The following is an 11,243-nucleotide window of genomic DNA, read 5'->3' as shown; positions in this document are numbered from 1 at the left end:
CTGCCTATGCAGGGGGTCGGACTCGATGATCTATTGAGGTCCCTTCCGACCCTAACATCTATGAATCTATGAAAGCAGCCTCTCTTGATTAACGATGCAGATGAAGACTGCCACACTGTAGCAGTGGGCTGCCAGGGTGGGACGTTGCCTTTGGTGTATGTGGGCATCCACCAAGCACTGTTGATCGAGTGCCTTTTGCTGGTGTGGAGCGTTTTTTTTTTCTATTTATAATAAAAATAAAGTCTCTTTTTAGGCTCCCTGGCAGAAGTCCTGGCGAACTCCGTGGCTAGTGACTTGAGCAGGGAATAGTGCATCTCCTAGCGCAATCCGGGCTTGTGTCAGGGGACATGCAAATTAAAGGAACAAGTGTAGCAGGGGAAGGAAGACGTCCTGGCAGAGCCACTCACCTGGATGTTGTAGCTGCTCAGTGCCAGCATGGCCAGAGTGACCAGGACCAAAGAGGAAATGCCAGGTGGGCACTGAGAAGCCTGCTCCAGAAAAGCCTCCTTCTACACATATGGCTTTCTTCGGGTACCAATGTGATGTGAGGTGCCTGGGTCCAGCCAGGCCCGGCAGCCTATCTCGAAGGTGATGTGCAGTCCCTTTGAAGCCAAGGCTGGAGGGTCAGAGGGCACCGGTGGTTAGATTGCAACAGCCTGGGCACATGGTTGACTTCTCTCTGTGGTTGCCCACATGCTGGAAGGGACATGCGTCCGTTAGTGTGTGCAGACCCCAGGGCTTAGCCTGTGAGCCTTGCCTTGTGTATGAACAACCCTGAGCCCAGCAGTGCCTCCACCCTTGCTCTACAACCTCCATGATCACTAATACAAGACTTACCTTTGAGGCCACCTAAATCCTGCCGCTGTCCCCAGTGCCCTGAGCAAGGGGACAGAGCATCGGGGCACTGCGTTCCAGACCCGACTCTGCCACTCACTCCCCAGGCGTCCTTAGGCAAGTCATTTCAAGGTGAGCACTCACAAGCTGCCTCTGATTTGGCTGCTGGCCTCATCTGGCTAATGCTAAAGCCTCAGGGGTGCTCAGTGCTTGTTCTGCCCCCACTACTTCAGCTGGAGCTACGGATGCTTGGGCCTTTGGCACCCAAGGCTGAGGTGCTGCTAATTGGGAGATGGTTTGGAAATTCCCCTTCCCCCTGAGTTTGCCTGTCAGCAAAATATGGGGAAGGGGCCACCTAAATCCTTGCCTGACAGGGGGATGAGATGCCCCAAAGGCCCCAGATCTCTGTCGATGAAAGGAGCTCTCCGAGTGCAAAGGGTTGCTGTTATAGCAGGTGTTCCTTGACTGTGATTGCTAGGTACCATTGCTTTTATTAGACAGATTACTGGAAGAGCAGAGAGGAGGACCTGGTGGAAATGTTCTCTGCGAGGAGCTGTGGTCCATACCTGCCTAGGGAAGGGGTGGGCTCTCCATCACTGGAGGTGCTCAAGAAAAGGTTGGACAAGCACCGGCAGTCAGGGATGATGTAGGAAGAGCTGTGCCTTTGCTCTACTGCTTTTGGGCTTTGCTGGTTACTACATGGAGCCGGGAAGGACTTTTCCCCCTTCTGTTGCTCCATGTGTCAGACGGGGTGGGGGTCCCCTTCCCCTAGAGGCATCGGTGCCGGGTGTAGCCAAGGCTGGGGATGGCGACCGGGCTGTCCTAATGCTCCTGCTGGGACTTCAACCCAGAGGTTCCTGGATAAAGGGCTCTGCGCAGGATCAGGCCAATGCCATTATTGGGGCCAGGGAGGAGTTTTACCCTTGGTCAGATTGGTACAGACTATGGGAGGTTTTGCCCTTCTGCAATTCAGTGAGACAACCCACTCTGGGAGTGAAGCTCACCGATGACGGCAGCACGCGCAGTGTCACGGCTGCAGAGCACCTCGGTGGGTTGTTCTCCCCGGGCCTCTGCCTCTCAGGTGTCTCTGGGGCCGGGGAATTGAAATGCCTGCTGGCTCTTTTTGGGTGCAATGCACAGAAAAGAGCACCGGTGAGCCTGTTACTCCTCGATACAGGGAGGTGGCTATCTGTGGTGGTCTGAAGTCAGGCAGAAGTTGGGGCAAGGCAACACCTGGGAGCCCAGCAAGCCCCCAGACAGCAATGTCTTTCCCAACCTGACACCCCAAGCCAACAAAGCACTTAAGTACCTGCTTAATTCCATCCTTATGCAGCGAAGTGCTTAAACAGGTGCTGATTTGTGAGCACATGCTTAAATCCTAATCAGGTCAACCAGTGCCTAAATGAAACAGGGACAGAGAGATACAGTTTCTTGCCTGAGCTATTAGAGCCATTTGAAAGTCAGGGGTTCAAAACGGCAAATGATCTCACGCCAACACCAGCTGGAGATGCATGGAAGAGGGGAGATATTCCAGTTGGCACTACGGAGCAGATGCCCCTAGTGCCTTTCAAAATAAAATAGTTGTACAAATCATAGGCTGCTTCCACTAGCATCTCATGCCGGGCCCGGCTGCGGCTGCAGCAGGAGCATGGAGTATGCTGTGAAATACCACTAAACATTTTTGGGAAGAAAAGGAAAAGCCAGCCCAAATATAAATGAAGGCCAGATTTCAGAACGCCAAGATGAAACCTTGCAGTTTTGCAAAATAAAAAAGGAAAATCAATTGCCCCCTATTTCCTCAGGAGTATTTTTAATGGGAGTTCACCAAACATTTAGCTTCATTCAAAGGATTTTTTTTTTTTGCAGGAGGGTGGAACTGTGTGCATGTGCTGTTTCCAGCCGGTACGATGCCCTTGGCGTTCCTTCGGTGCTGCAGTTGGGCAAAACAATGAAGAAAGTATGCACTGAGCTCTTCAGAGACTGTGTGAGGATATCCCAGATTGGGTCTGAGCTGGGAAGACAGCACCTGCACTCTCTGGAAGGGGAAAGATATTCATTGCAGAATGATATTATGCACAGTGTAAATGACTGCAAAGTTGCCCAAACTTTGGGGTGATGTATGATGTTAGCCGAGTACAAAGATATACATTTTACAGCGTATCATATAGACCATGCTGTCCACTTTTCAGGGAGGGATTTGTCCTGCTGCCTTGAAGAGGATGCAGCCCATTGCTCCAGCCAAATCAGCCAGGTCAAAGGCAGCGTGCAGCTCTTTCGGAGAGGTTTGCCACAGAGATGAGCTCAGCCTGCAGGTGCACAAATTCTCCTGCCAGTCTTTTTCATGGGATCAGGGATCATTCCCCCACTCTTAGGGGGAGAACATATTGATTGTAAAAGAAACCGCCACAGCCTCCAATGCAAGAGCACGGGGACCGCTTGGGTGGCAGCAAACACTTACCTTTTCTAATTGAATTTGAACTCAGTGCCGCGTGTTTTTTGTCTCCCTCTAGCTCTTTACTTAGGGTACAGGCTAGTATTCATCACTGTAGCATTTGCCTTCCTGGCTTTCCATGGGATCAGGTAGCAGCCTGGAGATCACCTGTGCTAATTCCTGATTATGCTGCAGCCAGCATCTTCCACCGTTGCTGCACTTGAGAGCAAAGAAGAACATCTGGCCTGACAGTAAATGAGCTGCTTTGCAAACATTTTTGCAGTGCATTCAGGGCCCTGAACCTGTAAAGACTTGTGCACCTGCTCAGCTGCAGGAGCATGTATTATCCCACGGGCTGGGTACATTATTTTATTTATTCAAGCTCCTTCTTGTGGCACTCCTCGCTGGTTGATCTCTGCACCTTATAAGCATTAATGAATAGTTCTCAGGGCCTGGCATTGTTGGGGCCCCTGATAAAACTTAGAGCCAAAAAAAAAAAAAGCTGAGCTTGCGGATTTACAGAAGGAGTTTTTCTCTTCATATTTCTTTTTATAATGCTTCAAAAAAAGAAAGCAGGAAGTTCAGACTTCCCAAACATTTCCTTTAGTGGTGGCAATCTGTGCTGTCTTCAGGGGGTGTTGCTGCTCCCTTCTCACCCGGGACTCATGCTTATGGGGCTGATAGACACCAGGAAAGTCCTCTAAGATCTTCCCACTCCCTGAAGGGTTAAAACAAGCAGTTGTGCAATGGGCTGCCAGGTTGCTGTTAAGGAAGAGCCACTTCCTTTGAATTAATTAAGCAAAAAATCAGACTCCCAGCCTTGGCCTCCGGTTGCACCCTGGTCATTGGGCTACCACCAAAACATCACGATGTAGTCGGTACCTGGGTGAGCTGTGCCGGACCCGTTCTCGACATGGGAAGTTCGTGCCATGATTGCCTCGCTCCTTTGACATCACAGTCCTCACTTTCTGTCCCAAACTCTCGCGTAGTGATGCGGAGAGGCTGCGATCGCAACAGCTAGCAGCAATGTGCAGGGAACGTGTCAGGGCCCCGACACGTGTAAGCTGCTACATGCAGGAGTGCGTCTTTATGCCCGCGTGAGCAGCAAATAAAGCAAAACCAGCCCAGAGACATCACACCTGAAGTGTCTCTTTACGTTGTAGGTGCCAAGTTGCTGAAGCCGCCTGTGCTCTTCCTAATAAAGCTTCGTCTTTGTCCCCCACCCTTTCCCTTATTTCTAACCTCAGAGTTGTTACCGTCACATATTTGCTGGGCACCATTGCTGATGAGTGCTAGATCTACCACGCAGCAACGGATGGGCCTTCTGAAACGCCCTTCAATGCCTGCATGGTTTTCCCCAAGCTCCCTGCCCCTGTCCATTGGGAGCTGCCCCCAGATTCCTGTTTTCTAAGTCACCTCTTTCTCCGCATGCAGATCCATCCTACCAATAGCGCTGGGAAAAATTTATGTTATAACCTTGGCTTTTGAGAAAACCAAAAAACAGGAAAAAAGTGTTTCCATGCTGACATTTCTGTGGGAAGTGCATGGTTTTTTTTCGGGGGGGGGAGGTTTCCACTGAACCCCCAATGCTGACACACCAGCAGTTTCCAGCAATGGCAAATTGAAGAACGTCAGCTCTTTTTTGGGGGCTGAAAACAGTGTCCCTGAAAACGGTCACCTCCCTGCAGGCGAGAGGCATGGATCCTTGTGGGTGTCATTCATCTTTCACTGGGAGGGAGACGAGCTTTTGGGTGCCAAGTCGCCTAACTGCAGGAGCCCCTCATCCACCTTGCTGGATACCATTTTGCAAGCGAGACATTTTCCAACCATTTGGGTTTGCAACCAGCCCTTCAAAAAAACCCCAAAGGACAAGAACATTAAATTGTTCCATTTCTTCCTGTTGAAAAGCCCCGTTTCCTGGCTTCCTTTGCCAACCGTCACCCTCTCACTACAGTACCTGGAAGAAGTGAGGATGGTGCCTACACAGAGTAAACGCATGATCTTATCGCCGTGCTGTTCCTTGGGCCTCTTCGCCTCCTAGCTGTTTATTTCTTTCTCTTGCTGCTCCTCCCTACTCGTCCAGCCTCATCTCCCTCTAGATAACTAATCACTGGGGACCTGGTTTCGATTGGGGTTTCTCATATCCACAAGACTGCTTGCCGATTATACCTTTATGCGTGAGGTCTAATGCCCAGTGTGCAAACCCCTCAGGGCAGAGACCATGGGCACGGTTGCCCACTCCGTCTCACCAGGATGCCCAGCTGCTGCACTCTAACCCTGACTCCGCCACTGACTCACCGCACGTCATTGGTCAAATCACTTCCGCTGGCTGCACCTTGTGTGTTCCCGCTTGCAAAATGGGCCCGACTATGCTTTGTTTCTTGCAATGCCCTTTTGAGACCATGGGTAGAAAGTGCTGTACGGTCACGAATCCAAGAGTGGGACACAGATTGGTTCACCAAGGGCTTTGCTTGCTAGCCAGAGCCCGGGCTCAGGCCTCACGGTCCCCGTGCCCTTCTGCAAAGAGACAAGCGAGCTCATTCCAGAAGGCGTGTTCGTGCCCAGAAAGCTGGCACCCAGCACAAGGCGTAGCTGGGTGCGCATGCCAGCTGCACCCACTTGCAGTGCTGGCACTGTTTGAAAGGGAGACAAGAGCGAGAGATTTATGAAGTGTTTGCCGTGCCTGGGAAACAGCCCTGTTCGGGCCTCGCGTGGGTGAACGGGAGCAGCGTGGGCAGGATGTGCTGACTCCTGCCCAAGGAGCAGCCTGTGGGAAAGAAAGCGAGGGGTTAAGATGGGTGTACCGATGGCCCGGAAATTCCAGTTATCAGAGCCCTGCGAGGCAAGCGCGGGGCACTACCGCTATACCACCACGGCTGCCGGAGCGGGGTTCGAATCACGCGGCCTCCCGCGTGTCAATACAACTGATCCCTCCTTATCGGCTCAATGAGGACTCTGTCCTAAGAGCGAGGGTCTTACTTGAATGCTGTGGTGCAGATAAGACCCGTGTTCCCCTTGGGGGAATGCACTGGGGAAGAGAAGCCATGAAAGGAAGGAAAATAAAAAGCCGAGTTTTCCTACCGTAGAGAGGAACGTGAAGTCTCCTCTTCCCTGCTTGCATTGGAGCATCCCTTAGATGACTCAGGGATGAGGACAGGGATTGCTCCGAAGCCTAATTGCAGGGGCCCGGGTTTGAATCTGTACAGAAGAGCCTTCTTCTCCCATGGGTTGGAGTGCAATGGGGCTCAGCCAGAGCAAAGGCAAACAACGCCCCTCCCTGCAAACTTTCCAGCCCTCTGAAGAAGAAATTGCTCCTCTCCTCAGCTCAATCAGGTGCCAGGGCCTAGCTGGCATAAGCCTGCCATAAGCTCTCCAGCTGCCCCTAAACTCCCTGCCACAGGAAGGAAAAAACCCACTTGTCCCCTCCATTGGATGTTTCTGCTAAAAACCTCTTGGTAGCAAAGTAGTTAACCAAATGGCCATTTAAATGGTCACTATCTCAATTGGTCTCAACATCTGCAGCAACAGTTACCTGTATCCTACTTCTCTTCTTCGCCCTTCATAGGGGCAGACTCCCTGGGAAAGCAATGGTCATATTGGTCTGGGAGTGCGGGCACTGGTTATAAAAAGACACCTGGTGTCAAGCAGGCTGCAAATCATGGTGAAGCATGGGCCTGAGAGCTCAGCCTCACACCTGTCTGTCTGCTGTCATAGGGGACTGTAATGCCACCCACCACCTTTGTGGCTAAGGAGCACCCACAGAAAAGCAGCTGCAATAGTAGCATCCTTTGTGGACTTTGTGGAGTCGCGAGGGGTCAAAACTCTTCTTGGTGAAGAACTGTGCGGGGATGCTGGGGGGTAAGCGTGGGTTTGGGGTGTTTCACGGCTTATGTCACCACCAGTGGAATAGTCTTCTTAGAGAAGGTCGTCCAACAACCCCTAATACCGGTTGGGGTCTGCTTTCCCCAGGTCTCCTCCTTCCCTAGTCAGATTCCCTCCCTGGCTCTCATGTTCCCTCTTTGTTCATCGATGTTAAGCCTACAGGGGATCACTATGATCCTCCAGGGTGATCTTCTGCCTAAGTCAAGCCCCTGAATTTCACCACGGCTCTTGAATCCAGCCCATAACACGACGTGGAGCAGATCTACCTCCGTGACCTATAAAGACCTTTTAGATCACGCTCTGAGTTTGGAAAGTCTGAGTGATTTCTAAAGGGCACGGCGATGGGGGAAGGCATCGATGAGCCTGCTATGTAGACTGCCTTTGCCTCCCCCCAGCCCTCTTTTTTGGGCGCGTGAGATACGTAGACGCTGTCAAGTCGCAGGACTCTCGTGGCACAAACTGACTTTCCTCGCTAGCATCAGAGGAATTGTGAAAGCCCGGCTTCAATCAATAGGTTCTCAGTTTTCATTGTTTCAAAAAAAAAAAATAATAATAATAAAATGCCAGTCTGAATCCCAACCTCCATGAATACTTTATGGCATCAGCTAAGGGTTTGACACTCCAAAGTCAGGTAGTTTTTAAAGGATCAGTCGGATCTTTCATAATTTAAAAGATGTGGGTTTTTTAAAAAGAAATATCTATATTAGCTCTGTTTGTTCCTCTCTCTTCCTCCCCCCTCACCTTTGAACGTGGCTGATGAAGTTATGAAAAGCAATCGAAACGGAAAACAACGCCCGGAGATGTCCCTGCTGAGTAATGTTGTCGGGCAATGGAAGGGTTTTGATTTCGGCAGGAGGAAGCAGTGGCATCGCCTGCCATGGTAGCAGAGTTGGCACTTACTGAAGATAAAGCGGCCCAGATGACAGCTCAACTCCACACTCGCCTTTGCTGCTCCCGGTGTTGAAAATAAACCATTAGTCGCATCATCGAGATGTGCATTTGCGATGCCGAGCGAGAGAGAAAAGCTTCAGGTCTGACAATTGTAAGCATTCATCTTGCAGGACAGCTTGCTAAATCTGCGCTCGCTGCCACATGAAACCCATGCCAGGCCCATGGGTCTGGGTGATAGAAAAACATAGGCAAGGCAGGCCCAGTCTCTGGTCCATTCAGTCTTCTCTCAGCCTGGACCTGTAGACATCCAGTCCTCCAGGTGATAGCTGATGCTGCTCTTGTGGGCTGAATCAGGGCAGCCTCACTTAAAAGCTACCTAGAAAGGGTGAGAAGAGCCATTGACATGGGGAACCAAAGCCCAACGTCTGGGGATGGGTGAGTTAGACAAGTACCCCATCTCTGCCCCGGATGGACCGCTGGACTTAACACACAGGCTGCACAATGGCAGGCGGGACTGCAACCCCTGGAAAAGGCTCAGCCAGTACATCCCTGCCCTCCTTCAGCCCCTCCATGACCTTGGCAGCACAGTGATGGCAGTAGTGTCTGATGACATGGAGCCTGGGCAGGGGAGGACATCAGACATGGCAAGTCATGCACTGGATAAGGCCCTGGCAAGGCCAGTGTCCCATGGAGAGCATCTGCTGATGAGCAAGGCATAGCACAATGCTCTTCCCTTCCTCAAGACCCACCCCACGCACTTCCCTCCGGTCTAACCCCCAGCAGAGGGTGAACGGGGGCACAGGCCAGCGTATCGAGTCCTCACCGAGCTCCTTGTCGGTGCCAAGGACCCTCCACAGCATGCTAGGAGTCAGGTTGTGCCTGGTCGCCCAGCTGGAGATGGGCAAACCTCACAAAGGGCAGAGCGCGGGGGACGTGAAAGCCGTTGCAAGGGGAAGCTGACAGCGCTGCCGTGCTCCATACTGGCTGAGGGCCTCTCCTGGGAGCGTATCTAAATTCCCCAAAGCATTTGCGGTTACCTTTCACCAAAGAGGTGATCCTGTTGCACAGCAGAGCTTGGGATCTTCTCCCATTTCTGACAAATCCCTTCCCCAAAAGACCACAAATCCCTTGTCTAAGAGACCCTCGGCAGCTGGGCCTTCCTGGAGGTCCTGGCCACACTTCTGCAGACTTCTGCTTTAGGGGACTCACCAGCCATCCTCCCTGCCCACCCAGGGTCTTTATCCCAGCTACATCCAAACATCTGGGGGTGGCTGGGTGTTGCTCTACCCTGCAGAGCCCATTCCTCCCATTTCCCCTTCTTCAATGACTGCCTTTTGGGAAGAGGCAGAAATGCCATCAGGGGACTGTCCCTTGCCACCTTTCACCAATTCCAGCTCTTGGCCAGAAACAAGGAGAGGAACCACTATCGACTTGAAGATTGCAGCAACGTAAACCTGAATTCATTTCAAGTCCGGTTTGTGCAGCAGGTGACGGCTCGGCAGAGAGAGAGAGAGATCCTTGCTTTATAAGATCCTGCCTGTCCCCTCTCCCAGCAGGGATTTCTTTGGTTATTATCTCTTTGCTCATTTAATTTCCGTAGATTGGTAAGGGTGATAAAGAAGCGGCACCCATCCAAGTGCACTGGGCACCCTGCCATTGCTCAGATGTACACGATGTACTTGTTAGAGAACCCCAGAACAAATTAGCTCCTCGCACGGGCCTTGTGCCTGCAAAGACTTCTGCATCTGCTTAGCGCCGTGGGCTCGGCAGCCCTGCTAAGACCTTTGGGACAGCCCAGATGCTGAAAGAGAAACTCGGGCAGAAGTCCCTGCAGCGTCGGAGCCAGAGCAGAGCAGATGATAACCACACAAATATAAATCACTCAGCTCCCTGAAGTGAGGGAGGCGAGCTATTACCCCAACCCAGGACCTTTCTGATAGATCCTTAGCCCTCGGCACCCAGGTGCAGGCGTTTGAAGCAAATGGTAGTGTTCCTGTTTGTGAAATTATCCACAAATAGCTCACATTTCCTTCAGGTCTCTTATAGATGAGCAGCATGGCTCAGCTACTTTGAACCCTGTCGAGGGGACTGCAGATACCTGCCAAAGCGTGCTTCTTGGTTGAGGTTTATTTGGGATCATGCAATCACGGGAACATAGGGGTGGAAAGGACCCTCGGGGTGGGGGCAGGAGGTCACATCCAGTCCAACCCCCTGCTTGAGGCAGAACCATTGCTGAACCCTCCCAGCCATATGCTTGCCTGACTTTAAAACTGCACAATCCACCCTATTGCAGAACTGCAAGGCACATTTCCCCCCCTAAATACCAAGAACGCCCCATTCTGTGATGGGCAGAGGGTCCATGAGTGGTTCCTATGTGGGTATAGCCCGTTTCAATTATACTTCCATGAAAACTTGCCACGGGACTGTGCCTGGGGGTGCTTTTCACCAAAACCAAAATCCCATTCAAGCCCAGGAGATGATTCCAGTCAATTGATTCCTTCTGCTGAGGACAAACTTCACCCAATGGGGACCCCTTTGTGACTGCAAAACCTTATGGCAGAAAAAAGGATACAAAATAAAAGCTGGGTTGGAGCAGATTCTTTTAGAATATGCCCAGATCTTTATAGGGTTTTTTTTTTATTACTTTCACCTAGCCTAAATCAACACCAGTGAAATCTATTTTAGACCTTTGCAACCAACCAAACAATGTGTGAAATCCACTTGGCCTCTTACATAGTGCTGGCATGATGCTGTGTCTTCCCTGTTCCGGGAGAACTGAATTAATGTGTTACAAGAACACGATTAGAAAACCTGTTGAGACACTGATTCACTGGCACATTTAAAAGGGTGCACGGTGTGTGTGTGTGTGTGTGTGTGTGTGAAGCGGCATGGCATAACCCATGTGAAGCGGCTGCCAATGCTCTTCTGACCTTGATTGGGGAACACGCTCGTTCCAAAACGGGGGTCTTAGGAGACGACAGTAAGAGTCAGGGGTCGCTGCCTCTTTCAGCTCAAGCATCCAGACCTCAGAGGTGTCTTCCCAGACAGGGCCTGGTCCTTTAGGCTCTTACCTGCAGGGAGACCTGCTGCTCTGTCTCACCATCTCTTACAGAAAGTTTGTCCTTCTGGTTCAGTCCCTGGGTGTGTGCCCAAGGAGCTGCATGCTGGCCATTGCACTGCGGCCTGAAGTGGACACAGGGAGGCG

The 11,243-nt window shown here is 51.4% G+C and overlaps 1 long non-coding RNA gene across 1 annotated transcript; it reads right to left on the bottom strand.

The window, feature by feature from the left end:
* Positions 1 to 2,617: 2,617 nt before the first annotated feature.
* On the bottom strand, positions 2,618 to 6,278 carry LOC112550095. The gene is made up of 2 exons (XR_003093761.1): positions 3,293 to 6,278; positions 2,618 to 2,869 (listed from the first exon to the last, which is right to left on the bottom strand). It is a non-coding gene; the product is annotated as an uncharacterized LOC112550095 (long non-coding RNA).
* Between the last annotated feature and the right edge of the window lie 4,965 nt (positions 6,279 to 11,243).

This window comes from Alligator sinensis, unplaced genomic scaffold, assembly GCF_000455745.1.
Source record: "Alligator sinensis unplaced genomic scaffold, ASM45574v1 scaffold301_1, whole genome shotgun sequence".
NCBI lineage: Eukaryota > Metazoa > Chordata > Crocodylia > Alligatoridae > Alligator > Alligator sinensis.
Note: the sequence above shows the minus strand (reverse complement) of the source record. Positions and strands in the feature narration are given on the sequence as shown.